Here is a 26,473-nt window from a genome sequence, read left to right on the forward strand (position 1 = left end):
TGGACACAAACCAGTAAAGTAGGTACTGCACAGTACAGCAGTGTAGTAAACAATGGACACAAACCAGTAAAATAGGTACTGCAGAGTAGAGTAGTGTAGCAAACAATGGACACCAACCAGTAAAGTAGGTACTGCACAGTACAGTAGTGCAGTAAACAATGGATACAAACCAGTAAACTAGATACTGCACAGTACAGTAGTGCAGTAAACAATAGATACAAACCAGTAAACCAGTGACTGCACAGTATAGTAGCGCAATAAACACTATATACAAAACAGTCAAATAGGTACTGTACAGTACAGTAGCGTAGTAAACAATGGATACAAACCAGTAAACTAGGTACTACGCAGTACAGTAGCAGTAGTGTAATAAACAATGGACACAAACCAGTAAAGTAGGTACTGCACAGTACAGTAGTAAACAATGGATACAAACCAGTAAAGTAGGTACTGTACAGTAGAGTAGTGTATTAAACAACAGATACAAACCAGTAAACTAGGTACTGCACAGTACAGTAGTGTAGTAAACAATGAACACAAACCAGTAAAGTATGTACTGCACAGTACAGTAGTGTAGCAATCAATGGACACAAACCAGCAAAGTAGGTACTGCACTGTACAGTAGTGTAGTAAACAATGGACACAAACCAGTAAGCTAGGTACTGTACAGTACAGTAGTGTAGTAAACAACGGATACAAACCAGTAAACTAGGTACTACGCAGTACAGTAGTAGTAGTAAACAATGGATACAAACCAGTAAAGTAGGTACTGCGCAGTACAGTAGTAAACAATGGATATAAACCAGTAAACTAGGTACCGTACAGTAGAGTTGTGTAGTAAACAATAGATACAAACCAGTAAACTAGGCACTGCACAGTACAGTAGTGTAGTAAACAATGAACACAAACTAGTAAAGTAGGTACTGCACAGTACAGTAGTGTATTAAACAATGGATACAAACCAGTAAACTAGGTACTGCATAGTAGAGTAGTGTAGTAAACAATAGATACAAACCAGTAAACTAGGCACTGCACAGTACAGTAGTGTAGTAAACAATGAACACAAACTAGTAAAGTAGGTACTGCACAGTACAGTAGTGTATTAAACAATGTATACAAACCAGTAAACCAGATACTGTACAGTAGAGTAGTGTAGTAAACAATGGATACAAACCAGAAAACTAGGTACTGCACAGTACAGTAGTGTAGTAAACAATGGATACAAACCAGTAAACTAGGTACTGCACAGTACAGTAGTGCAGTAAACAATAGATACAAACCAGTAAACCAGTGACTGCACAGTATAGTAGCGCAATAAACACTAGATACAAAACAGTCAAATAGGTACTGTACAGTACAGTAGCGTAGTAAACAATGGATACAAACCAGTAAACTAGGTACTACGCAGTACAGTAGCAGTAGTGTAATAAACAATGGACACAAACCAGTAAAGTAGGTACTGCACAGTACAGTAGTAAACAATGGATACAAACCAGTAAAGTAGGTACTGTACAGTAGAGTAGTGTATTAAACAACAGATACAAACCAGTAAACTATGTACTGCACTGTACAGTAGTGTAGTAAACAATGGACACAAACCAGTAAGCTAGGTACCGTACAGTAGAGTAGTGTAGTAAACAATAGATACAAACCAGTAAACTAGGTACTGCACAGTACAGTAGTGTAGTAAACAATGAACACAAACCAGTAAAGTAGGTACTGCACAGTACAGTAGTGTATTAAACAATGGATACAAACCAGTAAACCAGGTACTGCATAGTAGAGTAGTGTAGTAAACAATATATACAAACCAGTAAACCAGATACTGTACAGTAGAGTAGTGTAGTAAACAATGGATACAAACCAGAAAACAAGGTACTGCACAGTACAGTAGTGTAGTAAACAATGGATACAACCAGTAAACTAGGTACTGCACAGTACAGCAGTGTAGTAAACAATGGACACAAACCAGTAAAGTAGGTACTACACAGTACAGTAGTGTAGTAAATAATGGATACAAACCAGTAAACTAGGTACTGCACAGTACAGTAGTGCAGTAAACAATAGATTCACACCAGTACAGCAGTGACTGCACAGTATAGTAGCGTAATAAACACTAGATACAAACCAGTCAAATAGGTACTGTACAGTACAGTAGCGTAGTAAACAATGGATATAAACCAGTAAACTAGGTACTAAGCAGTACAGTAGCAGTAGTGCAGTAAACAATGGACACAAACCAGTAAAGTAGGTACTGCACAGTCCAGTAGTGTAGTAAACAATGGACACAAACCAGTAATCTAGGTATTGTACAGAACAGTAGCGTAGTAAACAATGAATACAAACCAGTAAACTAGGTACTACGCAGTACAGTAGTAGTAGTAAGCAATGGATACAAACCGGTAAAGTAGGTACTGCACTGTACAGTAGTAAACAATGGATACAAACCAGTGAACTAGGTACTGTACAGTAGAGTAGTGTAGTAAACAATGGATACAAACCAGTAAACTAGGTACTACGCAGTACAGTAGCAGTAGTAAACAATGGATACAAACCAGTAAACTAGGTACTGCACAGTACAGTAGTGTAGTAAACAATGGATACAAACCAGTAAACTAGGTACTGCACAGTACAGTAGTGCAGTAAACAATAGATACAAACCAGTAAACCAGTGACTGCACAGTATAGTAGCGCAATAAAGATTAGATACAAACCAGTCAAATAGGTACTGTACAGTACAGTAGCGTAGTAAACAATGGATACAAACCAGTAAACTAGGTACTACGCAGTACAGTAGCAATAGTGTAATAAACAATGAACACAAACCAGTAAAGTAGGTACTGCAGAGTACAGTAGTAAACAATGGATACAAACCAGTAAAGTAGGTACTGTACAGTAGAGTAGTGTAGTAAACAACAGATACAAACCTGTAAAGTAGGTACTGCACAGCACAGTAGTAAACAATGGATACAAACCAGTAAACTAGGTACTGCACAGTGCAGTAGTGTAGTAAACAATGAACACAAACCAGTAAAGTAGGTACTGCACAGTACAGTAGTGTGGTAAACAATGGACACAACCCAGTAAAGTAGGTACTGTACAGTACAGTAGTGTAGTAAACAATGGATACAAACCAGTAAAGTAGGTACAGCACAGTACAGTAGTGTAGTAAACAATGGACACAAACCAGTAAAGTATGTACTGCACAGTACAGTAGTGTAGTAATCAATGGACAATAACCAGTAAAGTATGTACTGTACAGTACAGTAGTGTAGTAAACAACGGATACAAACCAGTAAACTATGTACTACGCAGAACAGTAGTAGTAGTAAACAATGGATACAAACCAGTAAAGTAGGTACTGCGCAGTACAGTAGTAAACAATGGATACAAACCAGTAAACTAGGTACCGTACAGTAGAGTAGTGTAGTAAACAATAGATACAAACCAGTAAACTAGGTACTGCAGAGTACAGTAGTGTAGTAAACAATGAACACAAACCACTAAAGTAGGTACTGCACAGTACAGTAGTGTAGCAAACAATGGATACAAACCAGTAAACTAGGTACTGCATAGTAGAGTATTGTAGTAAACAATGTATACAAACCAGTAAACTAGGTACTGTACACTAGAGTAGTGTAGTAAACAATAGATACAAACCAGTAAACTAGGTACTGCAGAGTACATTAGTGTAGTAAACAATGAACACAAACCACTAAAGTAGGTACTGCACAGTAGAGTAGTGTAGCAAACAATGGACACCCACCAGTAAAGTAGGTACTGCACAGTACAGTAGTGCAGTAAACAATGGACACAAACCAGTAAACTAGGTACTGTACAGTACAGTAGTGTAGTAAACAATGGATACAAAGCAGTAAACTAGGTAATACGCAGTACAGTAGTAGTGGAAAACAATGGACACCAACCAGTAAAGTAGGTACTGCACAGTACAGTAGTAAACAATGGATACAAACCAGTAAAGTAGGTACTGCACAGTAAAACAGTGTAGTAAACAATGGATACAAACCAGTAAAGTAGGTACTGCACAGTACAGCAGCGTAGTAAACAATGGACACAAACCAGTAAGCTAGGTACTGTACAGTACAGTAGCGTAGTAAACAATGAATACAAACCAATAAACAAGGTACTACGCAGTACAGTAGTAGTAGTAAACAATGGATACACACTGGTAAATTAGGTACTGCACAGTACAGTAGTAAACAATGGATACAAACCAGTAAAGTAGGTACTGCACAGTAAAATAGTGTAGTAAACAATGGATACAAACCAGTAAAGTAGGTACTGCACAGTACAGCAGCGTAGTAAACAATGGACACAAACCAGTAAGCTAGGTACTGTACAGTACAGTAGCGTAGTAAACAATGAATACAAACCAATAAACTAGGTACTACGCAGTACAGTAGTAGTAGTAAACAATGGATACACACTGGTAAATTAGGTACTGCACAGTACAGTAGTAAACAATGGATACAAACCAGTAAACTAGGTACTGCACAGTACAGTAGTGTAGTAAACAATGGATACAAACCAGTAAACTAGGTACTGCACAGTACAGTAGTGCAGTAAACAATAGATACAAACCAGCAAACCTGTGACTGCACAGTATAGTAGCGCAATAAACACTAGATACAAAACAGTCAAATAGGTACTGTACAGTACAGTAGCGTAGTAAACAATGGATAGAAACCAGTAAACTAGGTACTACGCAGTACAGTAGCAGTAGTGTAATAAACAATGGACACAAACCAGTAAAGTAGGTACTGCACAGTACAGTAGTAAACAATGGATACAAACCAGTAAAGTAGGTACTGTACAGTAGAGTAGTGTATTAAACAACAGATACAAACCAGTAAACTATGTACTGCACAGTACAGTAGTGTAGTAATCAATGAACACAAACCAGTAAAGTAGGTACTGCACAGTACAGTAGTGTAGTAAACAATGGACACAACCCAGTAAAGTAGGTACTGCACTGTACAGTAGTGTAGTAAACAATGGACACAAACCAGTAAGCTAGGTACTGTACAGTACAGTAGTGTAGTAAACAACGGATACAAACCAGTAAACTAGGTACTACGCAGTACAGTAGTAGTAGTAAACAATGGATACAAACCAGTAAAGTAGGTACTGCGCAGTACAGTAGTAAACAATGGATATAAACCAGTAGACTAGGTACCGTACAGTAGAGTAGTGTAGTAAACAATAGATACAAACCAGTAAACTAGGCACTGCACAGTACAGTAGTGTAGTAAACAATGAACACAAACCAGTAAAGTAGGTACTGCACAGTACAGTAGTGTATTAAACAATGGATACAAACCAGTAAACCAGGTACTGCATAGTAGAGTAGTGTAGTAAACAATATATACAAACCAGTAAACCAGATACTGTACAGTAGAGTAGTGTAGTAAACAATGGATACAAACCAGAAAACAAGGTACTGCACAGTACAGTAGTGTAGTAAACAATGGATACAACCAGTAAACTAGGTACTGCACAGTACAGCAGTGTAGTAAACAATGGACACAAACCAGTAAAGTAGGTACTACACAGTACAGTAGTGTAGTAAATAATGGATACAAACCAGTAAACTAGGTACTGCACAGTACAGTAGTGCAGTAAACAATAGATTCACACCAGTACAGCAGTGACTGCACAGTATAGTAGCGTAATAAACACTAGATACAAACCAGTCAAATAGGTACTGTACAGTACAGTAGCGTAGTAAACAATGGATATAAACCAGTAAACTAGGTACTAAGCAGTACAGTAGCAGTAGTGCAGTAAACAATGGACACAAACCAGTAAAGTAGGTATTGTACAGAACAGTAGCGTAGTAAACAAGGAATACAAACCAGTAAACTAGGTACTGTACAGTACAGTAGTGTAGTAAACAATGGATACAAACCAGTAAAGTAGGTACAGCACAGTACAGTAGTGTGGTAAACAATGGACACAAACCAGTAAAGTATGTACTGCACAGTACAGTAGTGTAGTAATCAATGGACAATAACCAGTAAAGTATGTACTGTACAGTACAGTAGTGTAGTAAACAACGGATACAAACCAGTAAACTATGTACTACGCAGAACAGTAGTAGTAGTAAACAATGGATACAAACCAGTAAAGTAGGTACTGCGCAGTACAGTAGTAAACAATGGATACAAACCAGTAAACTAGGTACCGTACAGTAGAGTAGTGTAGTAAACAATAGATACAAACCAGTAAACTAGGTACTGCAGAGTACAGTAGTGTAGTAAACAATGAACACAAACCACTAAAGTAGGTACTGCACAGTACAGTAGTGTAGCAAACAATGGATACAAACCAGTAAACTAGGTACTGCATAGTAGAGTATTGTAGTAAACAATGTATACAAACCAGTAAACTAGGTACTGTACACTAGAGTAGTGTAGTAAACAATAGATACAAACCAGTAAACTAGGTACTGCAGAGTACAGTAGTGTAGTAAACAATGAACACAAACCACTAAAGTAGGTACTGCACAGTACAGTAGTGTAGCAAACAATGGATACAAACCAGTAAACTAGGTACTGCATAGTAGAGTATTGTAGTAAACAATGTATACAAACCAGTAAACCAGATACTGTACAGTAGAGTAGTGTAGTAAACAATGGATACAAACCAGAAAACTAGGTACTGCACAGTACAGTAGTGTAGTAAACAATGGATACAACCAGTAAACTAGGTACTGCACAGTACAGCAGTGTAGTAAACAATGGACACAAACCAGTAAAGTAGGTACTGCACAGTACAGTAGTGTAGTAAATAATGGATACAAACCAGTAAACTAGGTACTGCACAGTACAGTAGTGCAGTAAACAATAGATTCAAACCCGTACAGCATTGACTGCACAGTATAGTAGCGTAATAAACACTAGATAAAAACCAGTCAAATAGGTACTGTACAGTACAGTAGCGTAGTAAACAATGGATATAAACCAGTAAACTAGGTACTAAGCAGTACAGTAGCAGTAGTGTAGTAAACAATGGACACAAACCAGTAAAGTAGGTACTGCACAGTCCAGTAGTGTAGTAAACAATGGACACAAACCAGTAAGCTAGGTATTGTACAGAACAGTAGCGTAGTAAACAATGAATACAAACCAGTAAACTAGGTACTACGCAGTACAGTAGTAGTAGTAAGCAATGGATACAAACCGGTAAAGTAGGTACTGCACTGTACAGTAGTAAACAATGGATACAAACCAGTGAACTAGGTACTGTACAGTAGAGTAGTGTAGTAAACAATGGATACAAACCAGTAAACTAGGTACTACGCAGTACAGTAGCAGTAGTAAACAATGGATACAAACCAGTAAACTAGGTACTGCACAGTACAGTAATGTAGTAAACAATGGATACAAACCAGTAAACTAGGTACTGCACAGTACAGTAGTGCAGTAAACAATAGATACAAACCAGTAAACCAGTGACTGCACAGTACAGGAGCGCAATAAAGACTAGATACAAACCAGTCAAATAGGTACTGTAGAGTACAGTAGCGTAGTAAACAATGGATACAAACCAGTAAACTAGGTACTACGCAGTACAGTAGCAATAGTGTAATAAACAATGAACACAAACCAGTAAAGTAGGTACTGCACAGTACAGTAGTAAACAATGGATACAAACCAGTAAAGTAGGTACTGTACAGTAGAGTAATGTAGTAAACAACAGATACAAACCTGTAAAGTAGGTACTGCACAGCACAGTAGTAAACAATGGATACAAACCAGTAAACTAGGTACTGCACAGTACAGTAGTGTAGTAAACAATGAACACAAACCAGTAAAGTAGGTACTGCACAGTACAGTAGTGTGGTAAACAATGGACACAACCCAGTAAAGTAGGTACTGTACAGTACAGTAGTGTAGTAAACAATGGATACAAACCAGTAAAGTAGGTACAGCACAGTACAGTAGTGTAGTAAACAATGGACACAAACCAGTAAAGTATGTACTGCACAGTACAGTAGTGTAGTAATCAATGGACAATAACCAGTAAAGTAGGTACTGCACAGTAAAGTAGTGTAGTAAACAATGGACACAAACCAGTAAGCTAGGTACTGTACAGTACAGTAGTGTAGTAAACAACGGATACAAACCAGTAAACTATGTACTACGCAGAACAGTAGTAGTAGTAAACAATGGATACAAACCAGTAAAGTAGGTACTGCGCAGTACAGTAGTAAACAATGGATACAAACCAGTAAACTAGGTACCGTACAGTAGAGTAGTGTAGTAAACAATAGATACAAACCAGTAAACTAGGTACTGCAGAGTACAGTAGTGTAGTAAACAATGAACACAAACCACTAAAGTAGGTACTGCACAGTACAGTAGTGTAGCAAACAATGGATACAAACCAGTAAACTAGGTACTGCATAGTAGAGTATTGTAGTAAACAATGTATACAAACCAGTAAACTAGGTACTGTACACTAGAGTAGTGTAGTAAACAATGGATAAAAACCAGAAAACTAGGTACTGCACAGTACAGTAGTGTAGTAAACAATGGATACAAACCAGTAAACTAGGTACTGCACAGTACAACAGTGTAGTAAACAATGGACACAAACCAGTAAAGTAGGTACTGCACAGTACAGCAGTGTAGTAAACAATGGACACAAACCAGTAAAATAGGTACTGCACAGTAGAGTAGTGTAGCAAACAATGGACACCAACCAGTAAAGTAGGTACTGCACAGTACAGTAGTGCAGTAAACAATGGACACAAACCAGTAAACTAGGTACTGTACAGTACAGTAGTGTAGTAAACAATGGATACAAAGCAGTAAACTAGGTACTACGCAGTACAGTAGTAGTGGAAAACAATGGACACCAACCAGTAAAGTAGGTACTGCACAGTACAGTAGTAAACAATGGATACAAACCAGTAAAGTAGGTACTGCACAGTAAAACAGTGTAGTAAACAATGGATACAAACCAGTAAAGTAGGTACTGCACAGTACAGCAGCGTAGTAAACAATGGACACAAACCAGTAAGCTAGGTACTGTACAGTACAGTAGCGTAGTAAACAATGAATACAAACCAATAAACAAGGTACTACGCAGTACAGTAGTAGTAGTAAACAATGGATACACACTGGTAAATTAGGTACTGCACAGTACAGTAGTAAACAATGGATACAAACCAGTAAAGTAGGTACTGCACAGTAAAATAGTGTAGTAAACAATGGATACAAACCAGTAAAGTAGGTACTGCACAGTACAGCAGCGTAGTAAACAATGGACACAAACCAGTAAGCTAGGTACTGTACAGTACAGTAGCGTAGTAAACAATGAATACAAACCAATAAACTAGGTACTACGCAGTACAGTAGTAGTAGTAAACAATGGATACACACTGGTAAATTAGGTACTGCACAGTACAGTAGTAAACAATGGATACAAACCAGTAAACTAGGTACTGCACAGTACAGTAGTGTAGTAAACAATGGATACAAACCAGTAAACTAGGTACTGCACAGTACAGTAGTGCAGTAAACAATAGATACAAACCAGCAAACCTGTGACTGCACAGTATAGTAGCGCAATAAACACTAGATACAAAACAGTCAAATAGGTACTGTACAGTACAGTAGCGTAGTAAACAATGGATAGAAACCAGTAAACTAGGTACTACGCAGTACAGTAGCAGTAGTGTAATAAACAATGGACACAAACCAGTAAAGTAGGTACTGCACAGTACAGTAGTAAACAATGGATACAAACCAGTAAACTAGGTACTACGCAGTACAGTAGCAATAGTGTAATAAACAATGAACACAAACCAGTAAAGTAGGTACTGCACAGTACAGTAGTAAACAATGGATACAAACCAGTAAAGTAGGTACTGTACAGTAGAGTAGTGTAGTAAACAACAGATACAAACCTGTAAAGTAGGTACTGCACAGCACAGTAGTAAACAATGGATACAAACCAGTAAACTAGGTACTGCACAGTACAGTAGTGTAGTAAACAATGAACACAAACCAGTAAAGTAGGTACTGCACAGTACAGTAGTGTGGTAAACAATGGACACAACCCAGTAAAGTAGGTACTGTACAGTACAGTAGTGTAGTAAACAATGGATACAAACCAGTAAAGTAGGTACAGCACAGTACAGTAGTGTAGTAAACAATGGACACAAACCAGTAAAGTATGTACTGCACAGTACAGTAGTGTAGTAATCAATGGACAATAACCAGTAAAGTAGGTACTGCACAGTAAAGTAGTGTAGTAAACAATGGACACAAACCAGTAAGCTAGGTACTGTACAGTACAGTAGTGTAGTAAACAACGGATACAAACCAGTAAACTATGTACTACGCAGAACAGTAGTAGTAGTAAACAATGGATACAAACCAGTAAAGTAGGTACTGCGCAGTACAGTAGTAAACAATGGATACAAACCAGTAAACTAGGTACCGTACAGTAGAGTAGTGTAGTAAACAATAGATACAAACCAGTAAACTAGGTACTGCAGAGTACAGTAGTGTAGTAAACAATGAACACAAACCACTAAAGTAGGTACTGCACAGTACAGTAGTGTAGCAAACAATGGATACAAACCAGTAAACTAGGTACTGCATAGTAGAGTATTGTAGTAAACAATGTATACAAACCAGTAAACTAGGTACTGTACACTAGAGTAGTGTAGTAAACAATGGATAAAAACCAGAAAACTAGGTACTGCACAGTACAGTAGTGTAGTAAACAATGGATACAAACCAGTAAACTAGGTACTGCACAGTACAACAGTGTAGTAAACAATGGACACAAACCAGTAAAGTAGGTACTGCACAGTACAGCAGTGTAGTAAACAATGGACACAAACCAGTAAAATAGGTACTGCACAGTAGAGTAGTGTAGCAAACAATGGACACCAACCAGTAAAGTAGGTACTGCACAGTACAGTAGTGCAGTAAACAATGGACACAAACCAGTAAACTAGGTACTGTACAGTACAGTAGTGTAGTAAACAATGGATACAAAGCAGTAAACTAGGTACTACGCAGTACAGTAGTAGTGGAAAACAATGGACACCAACCAGTAAAGTAGGTACTGCACAGTACAGTAGTAAACAATGGATACAAACCAGTAAAGTAGGTACTGCACAGTAAAACAGTGTAGTAAACAATGGATACAAACCAGTAAAGTAGGTACTGCACAGTACAGCAGCGTAGTAAACAATGGACACAAACCAGTAAGCTAGGTACTGTACAGTACAGTAGCGTAGTAAACAATGAATACAAACCAATAAACAAGGTACTACGCAGTACAGTAGTAGTAGTAAACAATGGATACACACTGGTAAATTAGGTACTGCACAGTACAGTAGTAAACAATGGATACAAACCAGTAAAGTAGGTACTGCACAGTAAAATAGTGTAGTAAACAATGGATACAAACCAGTAAAGTAGGTACTGCACAGTACAGCAGCGTAGTAAACAATGGACACAAACCAGTAAGCTAGGTACTGTACAGTACAGTAGCGTAGTAAACAATGAATACAAACCAATAAACTAGGTACTACGCAGTACAGTAGTAGTAGTAAACAATGGATACACACTGGTAAATTAGGTACTGCACAGTACAGTAGTAAACAATGGATACAAACCAGTAAACTAGGTACTGCACAGTACAGTAGTGTAGTAAACAATGGATACAAACCAGTAAACTAGGTACTGCACAGTACAGTAGTGCAGTAAACAATAGATACAAACCAGCAAACCTGTGACTGCACAGTATAGTAGCGCAATAAACACTAGATACAAAACAGTCAAATAGGTACTGTACAGTACAGTAGCGTAGTAAACAATGGATAGAAACCAGTAAACTAGGTACTACGCAGTACAGTAGCAGTAGTGTAATAAACAATGGACACAAACCAGTAAAGTAGGTACTGCACAGTACAGTAGTAAACAATGGATACAAACCAGTAAAGTAGGTACTGTACAGTAGAGTAGTGTATTAAACAACAGATACAAACCAGTAAACTATGTACTGCACAGTACAGTAGTGTAGTAATCAATGAACACAAACCAGTAAAGTAGGTACTGCACAGTACAGTAGTGTAGTAAACAATGGACACAACCCAGTAAAGTAGGTACTGCACTGTACAGTAGTGTAGTAAACAATGGACACAAACCAGTAAGCTAGGTACTGTACAGTACAGTAGTGTAGTAAACAACGGATACAAACCAGTAAACTAGGTACTACGCAGTACAGTAGTAGTAGTAAACAATGGATACAAACCAGTAAAGTAGGTACTGCGCAGTACAGTAGTAAACAATGGATATAAACCAGTAGACTAGGTACCGTACAGTAGAGTAGTGTAGTAAACAATAGATACAAACCAGTAAACTAGGCACTGCACAGTACAGTAGTGTAGTAAACAATGAACACAAACCAGTAAAGTAGGTACTGCACAGTACAGTAGTGTATTAAACAATGGATACAAACCAGTAAACCAGGTACTGCATAGTAGAGTAGTGTAGTAAACAATATATACAAACCAGTAAACCAGATACTGTACAGTAGAGTAGTGTAGTAAACAATGGATACAAACCAGAAAACAAGGTACTGCACAGTACAGTAGTAGTAGTAAGCAATGGATACAAACCGGTAAAGTAGGTACTGCACTGTACAGTAGTAAACAATGGATACAAACCAGTGAACTAGGTACTGTACAGTAGAGTAGTGTAGTAAACAATGGATACAAACCAGTAAACTAGGTACTACGCAGTACAGTAGCAGTAGTAAACAATGGATACAAACCAGTAAACTAGGTACTACACAGTACAGTAATGTAGTAAACAATGGATACAAACCAGTAAACTAGGTACTGCACAGTACAGTAGTGCAGTAAACAATAGATACAAACCAGTAAACCAGTGACTGCACAGTACAGGAGCGCAATAAAGACTAGATACAAACCAGTCAAATAGGTACTGTAGAGTACAGTAGCGTAGTAAACAATGGATACAAACCAGTAAACTAGGTACTACGCAGTACAGTAGCAATAGTGTAATAAACAATGAACACAAACCAGTAAAGTAGGTACTGCACAGTACAGTAGTAAACAATGGATACAAACCAGTAAAGTAGGTACTGTACAGTAGAGTAGTGTAGTAAACAACAGATACAAACCTGTAAAGTAGGTACTGCACAGCACAGTAGTAAACAATGGATACAAACCAGTAAACTAGGTACTGCACAGTACAGTAGTGTAGTAAACAATGAACACAAACCAGTAAAGTAGGTACTGCACAGTACAGTAGTGTGGTAAACAATGGACACAACCCAGTAAAGTAGGTACTGTACAGTACAGTAGTGTAGTAAACAATGGATACAAACCAGTAAAGTAGGTACAGCACAGTACAGTAGTGTAGTAAACAATGGACACAAACCAGTAAAGTATGTACTGCACAGTACAGTAGTGTAGTAATCAATGGACAATAACCAGTAAAGTAGGTACTGCACAGTAAAGTAGTGTAGTAAACAATGGACACAAACCAGTAAGCTAGGTACTGTACAGTACAGTAGTGTAGTAAACAACGGATACAAACCAGTAAACTATGTACTACGCAGAACAGTAGTAGTAGTAAACAATGGATACAAACCAGTAAAGTAGGTACTGCGCAGTACAGTAGTAAACAATGGATACAAACCAGTAAACTAGGTACCGTACAGTAGAGTAGTGTAGTAAACAATAGATACAAACCAGTAAACTAGGTACTGCAGAGTACAGTAGTGTAGTAAACAATGAACACAAACCACTAAAGTAGGTACTGCACAGTACAGTAGTGTAGCAAACAATGGATACAAACCAGTAAACTAGGTACTGCATAGTAGAGTATTGTAGTAAACAATGTATACAAACCAGTAAACTAGGTACTGTACACTAGAGTAGTGTAGTAAACAATGGATAAAAACCAGAAAACTAGGTACTGCACAGTACAGTAGTGTAGTAAACAATGGATACAAACCAGTAAACTAGGTACTGCACAGTACAACAGTGTAGTAAACAATGGACACAAACCAGTAAAGTAGGTACTGCACAGTACAGCAGTGTAGTAAACAATGGACACAAACCAGTAAAATAGGTACTGCACAGTAGAGTAGTGTAGCAAACAATGGACACCAACCAGTAAAGTAGGTACTGCACAGTACAGTAGTGCAGTAAACAATGGACACAAACCAGTAAACTAGGTACTGTACAGTACAGTAGTGTAGTAAACAATGGATACAAAGCAGTAAACTAGGTACTACGCAGTACAGTAGTAGTGGAAAACAATGGACACCAACCAGTAAAGTAGGTACTGCACAGTACAGTAGTAAACAATGGATACAAACCAGTAAAGTAGGTACTGCACAGTAAAACAGTGTAGTAAACAATGGATACAAACCAGTAAAGTAGGTACTGCACAGTACAGCAGCGTAGTAAACAATGGACACAAACCAGTAAGCTAGGTACTGTACAGTACAGTAGCGTAGTAAACAATGAATACAAACCAATAAACAAGGTACTACGCAGTACAGTAGTAGTAGTAAACAATGGATACACACTGGTAAATTAGGTACTGCACAGTACAGTAGTAAACAATGGATACAAACCAGTAAAGTAGGTACTGCACAGTAAAATAGTGTGGTAAACAATGGATACAAACCAGTAAAGTAGGTACTGCACAGTACAGCAGCGTAGTAAACAATGGACACAAACCAGTAAGCTAGGTACTGTACAGTACAGTAGCGTAGTAAACAATGAATACAAACCAATAAACTAGGTACTACGCAGTACAGTAGTAGTAGTAAACAATGGATACACACTGGTAAATTAGGTACTGCACAGTACAGTAGTAAACAATGGATACAAACCAGTAAACTAGGTACTGCACAGTACAGTAGTGTAGTAAACAATGGATACAAACCAGTAAACTAGGTACTGCACAGTACAGTAGTGCAGTAAACAATAGATACAAACCAGCAAACCTGTGACTGCACAGTATAGTAGCGCAATAAACACTAGATACAAAACAGTCAAATAGGTACTGTACAGTACAGTAGCGTAGTAAACAATGGATAGAAACCAGTAAACTAGGTACTACGCAGTACAGTAGCAGTAGTGTAATAAACAATGGACACAAACCAGTAAAGTAGGTACTGCACAGTACAGTAGTAAACAATGGATACAAACCAGTAAAGTAGGTACTGTACAGTAGAGTAGTGTATTAAACAACAGATACAAACCAGTAAACTATGTACTGCACAGTACAGTAGTGTAGTAATCAATGAACACAAACCAGTAAAGTAGGTACTGCACAGTACAGTAGTGTCGTAAACAATGGACACAACCCAGTAAAGTAGGTACTGCACTGTACAGTAGTGTAGTAAACAATGGACACAAACCAGTAAGCTAGGTACTGTACAGTACAGTAGTGTAGTAAACAACGGATACAAACCAGTAAACTAGGTACTACGCAGTACAGTAGTAGTAGTAAACAATGGATACAAACCAGTAAAGTAGGTACTGCGCAGTACAGTAGTAAACAATGGATATAAACCAGTAGACTAGGTACCGTACAGTAGAGTAGTGTAGTAAACAATAGATACAAACCAGTAAACTAGGCACTGCACAGTACAGTAGTGTAGTAAACAATGAACACAAACCAGTAAAGTAGGTACTGCACAGTACAGTAGTGTATTAAACAATGGATACAAACCAGTAAACCAGGTACTGCATAGTAGAGTAGTGTAGTAAACAATATATACAAACCAGTAAACCAGATACTGTACAGTAGAGTAGTGTAGTAAACAATGGATACAAACCAGAAAACAAGGTACTGCACAGTACAGTAGTGTAGTAAACAATGGATACAACCAGTAAACTAGGTACTGCACAGTACAGCAGTGTAGTAAACAATGGACACAAACCAGTAAAGTAGGTACTACACAGTACAGTAGTGTAGTAAATAATGGATACAAACCAGTAAACTAGGTACTGCACAGTACAGTAGTGCAGTAAACAATAGATTCACACCAGTACAGCAGTGACTGCACAGTATAGTAGCGTAATAAACACTAGATACAAACCAGTCAAATAGGTACTGTACAGTACAGTAGCGTAGTAAACAATGGATATAAACCAGTAAACTAGGTACTAAGCAGTACAGTAGCAGTAGTGCAGTAAACAATGGACACAAACCAGTAAAGTAGGTATTGTACAGAACAGTAGCGTAGTAAACAATGAATACAAACCAGTAAACTAGGTACTACGCAGTACAGTAGTAGTAGTAAGCAATGGATACAAACCGGTAAAGTAGGTACTGCACTGTACAGTAGTAAACAATGGATACAAACCAGTGAACTAGGTACTGTACAGTAGAGTAGTGTAGTAAACAATGGATACAAACCAGTAAACTAGGTACTACGCAGTACAGTAGCAGTAGTAAACAATGGATACAAACCAGTAAACTAGGTACTGCACAGTACAGTAGTGTAGTAAACAATGGATACAAACCAGTAAACTAGGTACTGCACAGTACAGTAGTGCAGTAAACAATAGATACAAACCAGTAAACCAGTGACTGCACGGTATAGTAGCGCAATAAAGATTAGATACAAACCAGTCAAATAGGTACTGTACAGTACAGTAGCGTAGTAAACAATGGATACAAACCAGTAAACTAGGTACTACGCAGTACAGTAGCAATAGTGTAATAAACAATGAACACAAACCAGTAAAGTAGGTACTGCACAGTACAGTAGTAAACAATGGATACAAACCAGTAAAGTAGGTACTGTACAGTAGAGTAGTGTAGTAAACAACAGATACAAACCTGTAAAGTAGGTACTGCACAGCACAGTAGTAAACAATGGATACAAACCAGTAAACTAGGTACTGTACACTAGAGTAGTGTAGTAAACAATGGATAAAAACCAGAAAACTAGGTACTGCACAGTACAGTAGTGTAGTAAACAATGGATACAAACCAGTAAACTAGGTACTGCACAGTACAGCAGTGTAGTAAACAATGGACACAAACCAGTAAAGTAGGTACTGCACAGTACAGCAGTGTAGTAAACAATGGACACAAACCAGTAAAATAGGTACTGCACAGTAGAGTAGTGTAGCAAACAATGGACACCAACCAGTAAAGTAGGTACTGCACAGTACAGTAGTGCAGTAAACAATGGATACAAACCAGTAAACTAGGTACTGCACAGTACAGTAGTGCAGTAAACAATAGATACAAACCAGTAAACCAGTGACTGCACAGTATAGTAGCGCAATAAACACTAGATACAAAACAGTCAAATAGGTACTGTACAGTACAGTAGCGTAGTAAACAATGGATACAAACCAGTAAACTAGGTACTACGCAGTACAGTAGCAGTAGTGTAATAAACAATGGACACAAACCAGTAAAGTAGGTACTGCACAGTAGAGTAGTAAACAATGGATACAAACCAGTAAAGTAGGTACTGTACAGTAGAGTAGTGTATTAAACAACAGATACAAACCAGTAAACTATGTACTGCACTGTACAGTAGTGTAGTAAACTATGGACACAAACCAGTAAGCTAGGTACCGTACAGTAGAGTAGTGTAGTAAACAATAGATACAAACCAGTAAACTAGGTACTGCACAGTACAGTAGTGTAGTAAACAATGAACACAAACCAGTAAAGTAGGTACTGCACAGTACAGCAGTGTAGTAAACAATGGACACAAACCAGTAAAATAGGTACTGCACAGTAGAGTAGTGTAGCAAACAATGGACACCAACCAGTAAAGTAGGTACTGCACAGTACAGTAGTGCATTAAACAATGGACACAAACCAGTAAACTAGGTACTGTACAGTACAGTAGTGTAGTAAACAATGGATACAAAGCAGTAAACTAGGTACTACGCAGTACAGTAGTAGTGGAAAACAATGGACACCAACCAGTAAAGTAGGTACTGCACAGTACAGTAGTAAACAATGGATACAAACCAGTAAAGTAGGTACTGCACAGTAAAACAGTGTAGTAAACAATGGATACAAACCAGTAAAGTAGGTACTGCACAGTACAGCAGCGTAGTAAACAATGGACACAAACCAGTAAGCTAGGTACTGTACAGTACAGTAGCGTAGTAAACAATGAATACAAACCAATAAACAAGGTACTACGCAGTACAGTAGTAGTAGTAAACAATGGATACACACTGGTAAATTAGGTACTGCACAGTACAGTAGTAAACAATGGATACAAACCAGTAAAGTAGGTACTGCACAGTAAAATAGTGTAGTAAACAATGGATACAAACCAGTAAAGTAGGTACTGCACAGTACAGCAGCGTAGTAAACAATGGACACAAACCAGTAAGCTAGGTACTGTACAGTACAGTAGCGTAGTAAACAATGAATACAAACCAATAAACTAGGTACTACGCAGTACAGTAGTAGTAGTAAACAATGGATACACACTGGTAAATTAGGTACTGCACAGTACAGTAGTAAACAATGGATACAAACCAGTAAACTAGGTACTGCACAGTACAGTAGTGTAGTAAACAATGGATACAAACCAGTAAACTAGGTACTGCACAGTACAGTAGTGCAGTAAACAATAGATACAAACCAGCAAACCTGTGACTGCACAGTATAGTAGCGCAATAAACACTAGATACAAAACAGTCAAATAGGTACTGTACAGTACAGTAGCGTAGTAAACAATGGATAGAAACCAGTAAACTAGGTACTACGCAGTACAGTAGCAGTAGTGTAATAAACAATGGACACAAACCAGTAAAGTAGGTACTGCACAGTACAGTAGTAAACAATGGATACAAACCAGTAAAGTAGGTACTGTACAGTAGAGTAGTGTATTAAACAACAGATACAAACCAGTAAACTATGTACTGCACAGTACAGTAGTGTAGTAATCAATGAACACAAACCAGTAAAGTAGGTACTGCACAGTACAGTAGTGTAGTAAACAATGGACACAACCCAGTAAAGTAGGTACTGCACTGTACAGTAGTGTAGTAAACAATGGACACAAACCAGTAAGCTAGGTACTGTACAGTACAGTAGTGTAGTAAACAACGGATACAAACCAGTAAACTAGGTACTACGCAGTACAGTAGTAGTAGTAAACAATGGATACAAACCAGTAAAGTAGGTACTGCGCAGTACAGTAGTAAACAATGGATATAAACCAGTAGACTAGGTACCGTACAGTAGAGTAGTGTAGTAAACAATAGATACAAACCAGTAAACTAGGCACTGCACAGTACAGTAGTGTAGTAAACAATGAACACAAACCAGTAAAGTAGGTACTGCACAGTACAGTAGTGTATTAAACAATGGATACAAACCAGTAAACCAGGTACTGCATAGTAGAGTAGTGTAGTAAACAATATATACAAACCAGTAAACCAGATACTGTACAGTAGAGTAGTGTAGTAAACAATGGAAACAAACCAGAAAACAAGGTACTGCACAGTACAGTAGTGTAGTAAACAATGGATACAACCAGTAAACTAGGTACTGCACAGTACAGCAGTGTAGTAAACAATGGACACAAACCAGTAAAGTAGGTACTACACAGTACAGTAGTGTAGTAAATAATGGATACAAACCAGTAAACTAGGTACTGCACAGTACAGTAGTGCAGTAAACAATAGATTCACACCAGTACAGCAGTGACTGCACAGTATAGTAGCGTAATAAACACTAGATACAAACCAGTCAAATAGGTACTGTACAGTACAGTAGCGTAGTAAACAATGGATATAAACCAGTAAACTAGGTACTAAGCAGTACAGTAGCAGTAGTGCAGTAAACAATGGACACAAACCAGTAAAGTAGGTATTGTACAGAACAGTAGCGTAGTAAACAATGAATACAAACCAGTAAACTAGGTACTACGCAGTACAGTAGTAGTAGTAAGCAATGGATACAAACCGGTAAAGTAGGTACTGCACTGTACAGTAGTAAACAATGGATACAAACCAGTGAACTAGGTACTGTACAGTAGAGTAGTGTAGTAAACAATGGATACAAACCAGTAAACTAGGTACTACGCAGTACAGTAGCAGTAGTAAACAATGGATACAAACCAGTAAACTAGGTACTGCACAGTACAGTAGTGTAGTAAACAATGGATACAAACCAGTAAACTAGGTACTGCACAGTACAGTAGTGCAGTAAACAATAGATACAAACCAGTAAACCAGTGACTGCACAGTATAGTAGCGCAATAAAGATTAGATACAAACCAGTCAAATAGGTACTGTACAGTACAGTAGCGTAGTAAACAATGGATACAAACCAGTAAACTAGGTACTACGCAGTACAGTAGCAATAGTGTAATAAACAATGAACACAAACCAGTAAAGTAGGTACTGCAGAGTACAGTAGTAAACAATGGATACAAACCAGTAAAGTAGGTACTGTACAGTAGAGTAGTGTAGTAAACAACAGATACAAACCTGTAAAGTAGGTACTGCACAGCACAGTAGTAAACAATGGATACAAACCAGTAAACTAGGTACTGCACAGTGCAGTAGTGTAGTAAACAATGAACACAAACCAGTAAAGTAGGTACTGCACAGTACAGTAGTGTGGTAAACAATGGACACAACCCAGTAAAGTAGGTACTGTACAGTACAGTAGTGTAGTAAACAATGGATACAAACCAGTAAAGTAGGTACAGCACAGTACAGTAGTGTAGTAAACAATGGACACAAACCAGTAAAGTATGTACTGCACAGTACAGTAGTGTAGTAATCAATGGACAATAACCAGTAAAGTATGTACTGTACAGTACAGTAGTGTAGTAAACAACGGATACAAACCAGTAAACTATGTACTACGCAGAACAGTAGTAGTAGTAAACAATGGATACAAACCAGTAAAGTAGGTACTGCGCAGTACAGTAGTAAACAATGGATACAAACCAGTAAACTAGGTACCGTACAGTAGAGTAGTGTAGTAAACAATAGATACAAACCAGTAAACTAGGTACTGCAGAGTACAGTAGTGTAGTAAACAATGAACACAAACCACTAAAGTAGGTACTGCACAGTACAGTAGTGTAGCAAATAATGGATACAAACCAGTAAACTAGGTACTGCATAGTAGAGTATTGTAGTAAACAATGTATACAAACCAGTAAACTAGGTACTGTACACTAGAGTAGTGTAGTAAACAATGGATAAAAACTAGAAAACTAGGTACTGCACAGTACAGTAGTGTAGTAAACAATGGATACAAACCAGTAAACTAGGTACTGCACAGTACAGCAGTGTAGTAAACAATGGACACAAACCAGTAAAGTAGGTACTGCACAGTACAGCAGTGTAGTAAACAATGGACACAAACCAGTAAAATAGGTACTGCACAGTAGAGTAGTGTAGCAAACAATGGACACCAACCAGTAAAGTAGGTACTGCACAGTACAGTAGTGCAGTAAACAATGGATACAAACCAGTAAACTAGGTACTGCACAGTACAGTAGTGCAGTAAACAATAGATACAAACCAGTAAACCAGTGACTGCACAGTATAGTAGCGCAATAAACACTAGATACAAAACAGTCAAATAGGTACTGTACAGTACAGTAGCGTAGTAAACAATGGATACAAACCAGTAAACTAGGTACTACGCAGTACAGTAGCAGTAGTGTAATAAACAATGGACACAAACCAGTAAAGTAGGTACTGCACAGTACAGTAGTAAACAATGGATACTAACCAGTAAAGTAGGTACTGTACTGTAGAGTAGTGTATTAAACAACAGATACAAACCAGTAAACTATGTACTGCACTGTACAGTAGTGTAGTAAACTATGGACACAAACCAGTAAGCTAGGTACCGTACAGTAGAGTAGTGTAGTAAACAATAGATACAAACCAGTAAACTAGGTACTGCACAGTACAGTAGTGTAGTAAACAATGAACACAAACCAGTAAAGTAGGTACTGCACAGTACAGCAGTGTAGTAAACAATGGACACAAACCAGTAAAATAGGTACTGCACAGTAGAGTAGTGTAGCAAACAATGGACACCCACCAGTAAAGTAGGTACTGCACAGTACAGTAGTGCAGTAAACAATGGACACAAACCAGTAAACTAGGTACTGTACAGTACAGTAGTGTAGTAAACAATGGATACAAAGCAGTAAACTAGGTACTACGCAGTACAGTAGTAGTGGAAAACAATGGACACCAACCAGTAAAGTAGGTACTGCACAGTACAGTAGTAAACAATGGATACAAACCAGTAAAGTAGGTACTGCACAGTAAAACAGTGTAGTAAACAATGGATACAAACCAGTAAAGTAGCTACTGCACAGTACAGCAGCGTAGTAAACAATGGACACAAACCAGTAAGCTAGGTACTGTACAGTACAGTAGCGTAGTAAACAATGAATACAAACCAATAAACAAGGTACTACGCAGTACAGTAGTAGTAGTAAACAATGGATACACACTGGTAAATTAGGTACTGCACAGTACAGTAGTAAACAATGGATACAAACCAGTAAAGTAGGTACTGCACAGTAAAATAGTGTAGTAAACAATGGATACAAACCAGTAAAGTAGGTACTGCACAGTACAGCAGCGTAGTAAACAATGGACACAAACCAGTAAGCTAGGTACTGTACAGTACAGTAGCGTAGTAAACAATGAATACAAACCAATAAACTAGGTACTACGCAGTACAGTAGTAGTAGTAAACAATGGATACACACTGGTAAATTAGGTACTGCACAGTACAGTAGTAAACAATGGATACAAACCAGTAAACTAGGTACTGCACAGTACAGTAGTGTAGTAAACAATGGATACAAACCAGTAAACTAGGTACTGCACAGTACAGTAGTGCAGTAAACAATAGATACAAACCAGCAAACCTGTGACTGCACAGTATAGTAGCGCAATAAACACTAGATACAAAACAGTCAAATAGGTACTGTACAGTACAGTAGCGTAGTAAACAATGGATAGAAACCAGTAAACTAGGTACTACGCAGTACAGTAGCAGTAGTGTAATAAACAATGGACACAAACCAGTAAAGTAGGTACTGCACAGTACAGTAGTAAACAATGGATACAAACCAGTAAAGTAGGTACTGTACAGTAGAGTAGTGTATTAAACAACAGATACAAACCAGTAAACTATGTACTGCACAGTACAGTAGTGTAGTAATCAATGAACACAAACCAGTAAAGTAGGTACTGCACAGTACAGTAGTGTAGTAAACAATGGACACAACCCAGTAAAGTAGGTACTGCACTGTACAGTAGTGTAGTAAACAATGGACACAAACCAGTAAGCTAGGTACTGTACAGTACAGTAGTGTAGTAAACAACGGATACAAACCAGTAAACTAGGTACTACGCAGTACAGTAGTAGTAGTAAACAATGGATACAAACCAGTAAAGTAGGTACTGCGCAGTACAGTAGTAAACAATGGATATAAACCAGTAGACTAGGTACCGTACAGTAGAGTAGTGTAGTAAACAATAGATACAAACCAGTAAACTAGGCACTGCACAGTACAGTAGTGTAGTAAACAATGAACACAAACCAGTAAAGTAGGTACTGCACAGTACAGTAGTGTATTAAACAATGGATACAAACCAGTAAACCAGGTACTGCATAGTAGAGTAGTGTAGTAAACAATATATACAAACCAGTAAACCAGATACTGTACAGTAGAGTAGTGTAGTAAACAATGGAAACAAACCAGAAAATAAGGTACTGCACAGTACAGTAGTGTAGTAAACAATGGATACAACCAGTAAACTAGGTACTGCACAGTACAGCAGTGTAGTAAACAATGGACACAAACCAGTAAAGTAGGTACTACACAGTACAGTAGTGTAGTAAATAATGGATACAAACCAGTAAACTAGGTACTGCACAGTACAGTAGTGCAGTAAACAATAGATTCACACCAGTACAGCAGTGACTGCACAGTATAGTAGCGTAATAAACACTAGATACAAACCAGTCAAATAGGTACTGTACAGTACAGTAGCGTAGTAAACAATGGATATAAACCAGTAAACTAGGTACTAAGCAGTACAGTAGCAGTAGTGCAGTAAACAATGGACACAAACCAGTAAAGTAGGTATTGTACAGAACAGTAGCGTAGTAAACAATGAATACAAACCAGTAAACTAGGTACTACGCAGTACAGTAGTAGTAGTAAGCAATGGATACAAACCGGTAAAGTAGGTACTGCACTGTACAGTAGTAAACAATGGATACAAACCAGTGAACTAGGTACTGTACAGTAGAGTAGTGTAGTAAACAATGGATACAAACCAGTAAACTAGGTACTACGCAGTACAGTAGCAGTAGTAAACAATGGATACAAACCAGTAAACTAGGTACTGCACAGTACAGTAGTGTAGTAAACAATGGATACAAACCAGTAAACTAGGTACTGCACAGTACAGTAGTGCAGTAAACAATAGATACAAACCAGTAAACCAGTGACTGCACAGTATAGTAGCGCAATAAAGATTAGATACAAACCAGTCAAATAGGTACTGTACAGTACAGTAGCGTAGTAAACAATGGATACAAACCAGTAAACTAGGTACTACGCAGTACAGTAGCAATAGTGTAATAAACAATGAACACAAACCAGTAAAGTAGGTACTGCAGAGTACAGTAGTAAACAATGGATACAAACCAGTAAAGTAGGTACTGTACAGTAGAGTAGTGTAGTAAACAACAGATACAAACCTGTAAAGTAGGTACTGCACAGCACAGTAGTAAACAATGGATACAAACCAGTAAACTAGGTACTGCACAGTGCAGTAGTGTAGTAAACAATGAACACAAACCAGTAAAGTAGGTACTGCACAGTACAGTAGTGTGGTAAACAATGGACACAACCCAGTAAAGTAGGTACTGTACAGTACAGTAGTGTAGTAAACAATGGATACAAACCAGTAAAGTAGGTACAGCACAGTACAGTAGTGTAGTAAACAATGGACACAAACCAGTAAAGTATGTACTGCACAGTACAGTAGTGTAGTAATCAATGGACAATAACCAGTAAAGTATGTACTGTACAGTACAGTAGTGTAGTAAACAACGGATACAAACCAGTAAACTATGTACTACGCAGAACAGTAGTAGTAGTAAACAATGGATACAAACCAGTAAAGTAGGTACTGCGCAGTACAGTAGTAAACAATGGATACAAACCAGTAAACTAGGTACCGTACAGTAGAGTAGTGTAGTAAACAATAGATACAAACCAGTAAACTAGGTACTGCAGAGTACAGTAGTGTAGTAAACAATGAACACAAACCACTAAAGTAGGTACTGCACAGTACAGTAGTGTAGCAAATAATGGATACAAACCAGTAAACTAGGTACTGCATAGTAGAGTATTGTAGTAAACAATGTATACAAACCAGTAAACTAGGTACTGTACACTAGAGTAGTGTAGTAAACAATGGATAAAAACCAGAAAACTAGGTACTGCACAGTACAGTAGTGTAGTAAACAATGGATACAAACCAGTAAACTAGGTACTGCACAGTACAGCAGTGTAGTAAACAATGGACACAAACCAGTAAAGTAGGTACTGCACAGTACAGCAGTGTAGTAAACAATGGACACAAACCAGTAAAATAGGTACTGCACAGTAGAGTAGTGTAGCAAACAATGGACACCAACCAGTAAAGTAGGTACTGCACAGTACAGTAGTGCAGTAAACAATGGATACAAACCAGTAAACTAGGTACTGCACAGTACAGTAGTGCAGTAAACAATAGATACAAACCAGTAAACCAGTGACTGCACAGTATAGTAGCGCAATAAACACTAGATACAAAACAGTCAAATAGGTACTGTACAGTAGCGTAGTAAACAATGGATACAAACCAGTAAACTAGGTACTACGCAGTACAGTAGCAGTAGTGTAATAAACAATGGACACAAACCAGTAAAGTAGGTACTGCACAGTACAGTAGTAAACAATGGATACAAACCAGTAAAGTAGGTACTGTACAGTAGAGTAGTGTATTAAACAACAGATACAAACCAGTAAACTATGTACTGCACTGTACAGTAGTGTAGTAAACTATGGACACAAACCAGTAAGCTAGGTACCGTACAGTAGAGTAGTGTAGTAAACAATAGATACAAACCAGTAAACTAGGTACTGCACAGTACAGTAGTGTAGTAAACAATGAACACAAACCAGTAAAGTAGGTACTGCACAGTACAGCAGTGTAGTAAACAATGGACACAAACCAGTAAAATAGGTACTGCACAGTAGAGTAGTGTAGCAAACAATGGACACCAACCAGTAAAGTAGGTACTGCACAGTACAGTAGTGCAGTAAACAATGGACACAAACCAGTAAACTAGGTACTGTACAGTACAGTAGTGTAGTAAACAAT

The sequence above is a fragment of the Lampris incognitus genome, chromosome 1, assembly GCF_029633865.1.
Source record: "Lampris incognitus isolate fLamInc1 chromosome 1, fLamInc1.hap2, whole genome shotgun sequence".
NCBI lineage: Eukaryota > Metazoa > Chordata > Actinopteri > Lampriformes > Lampridae > Lampris > Lampris incognitus.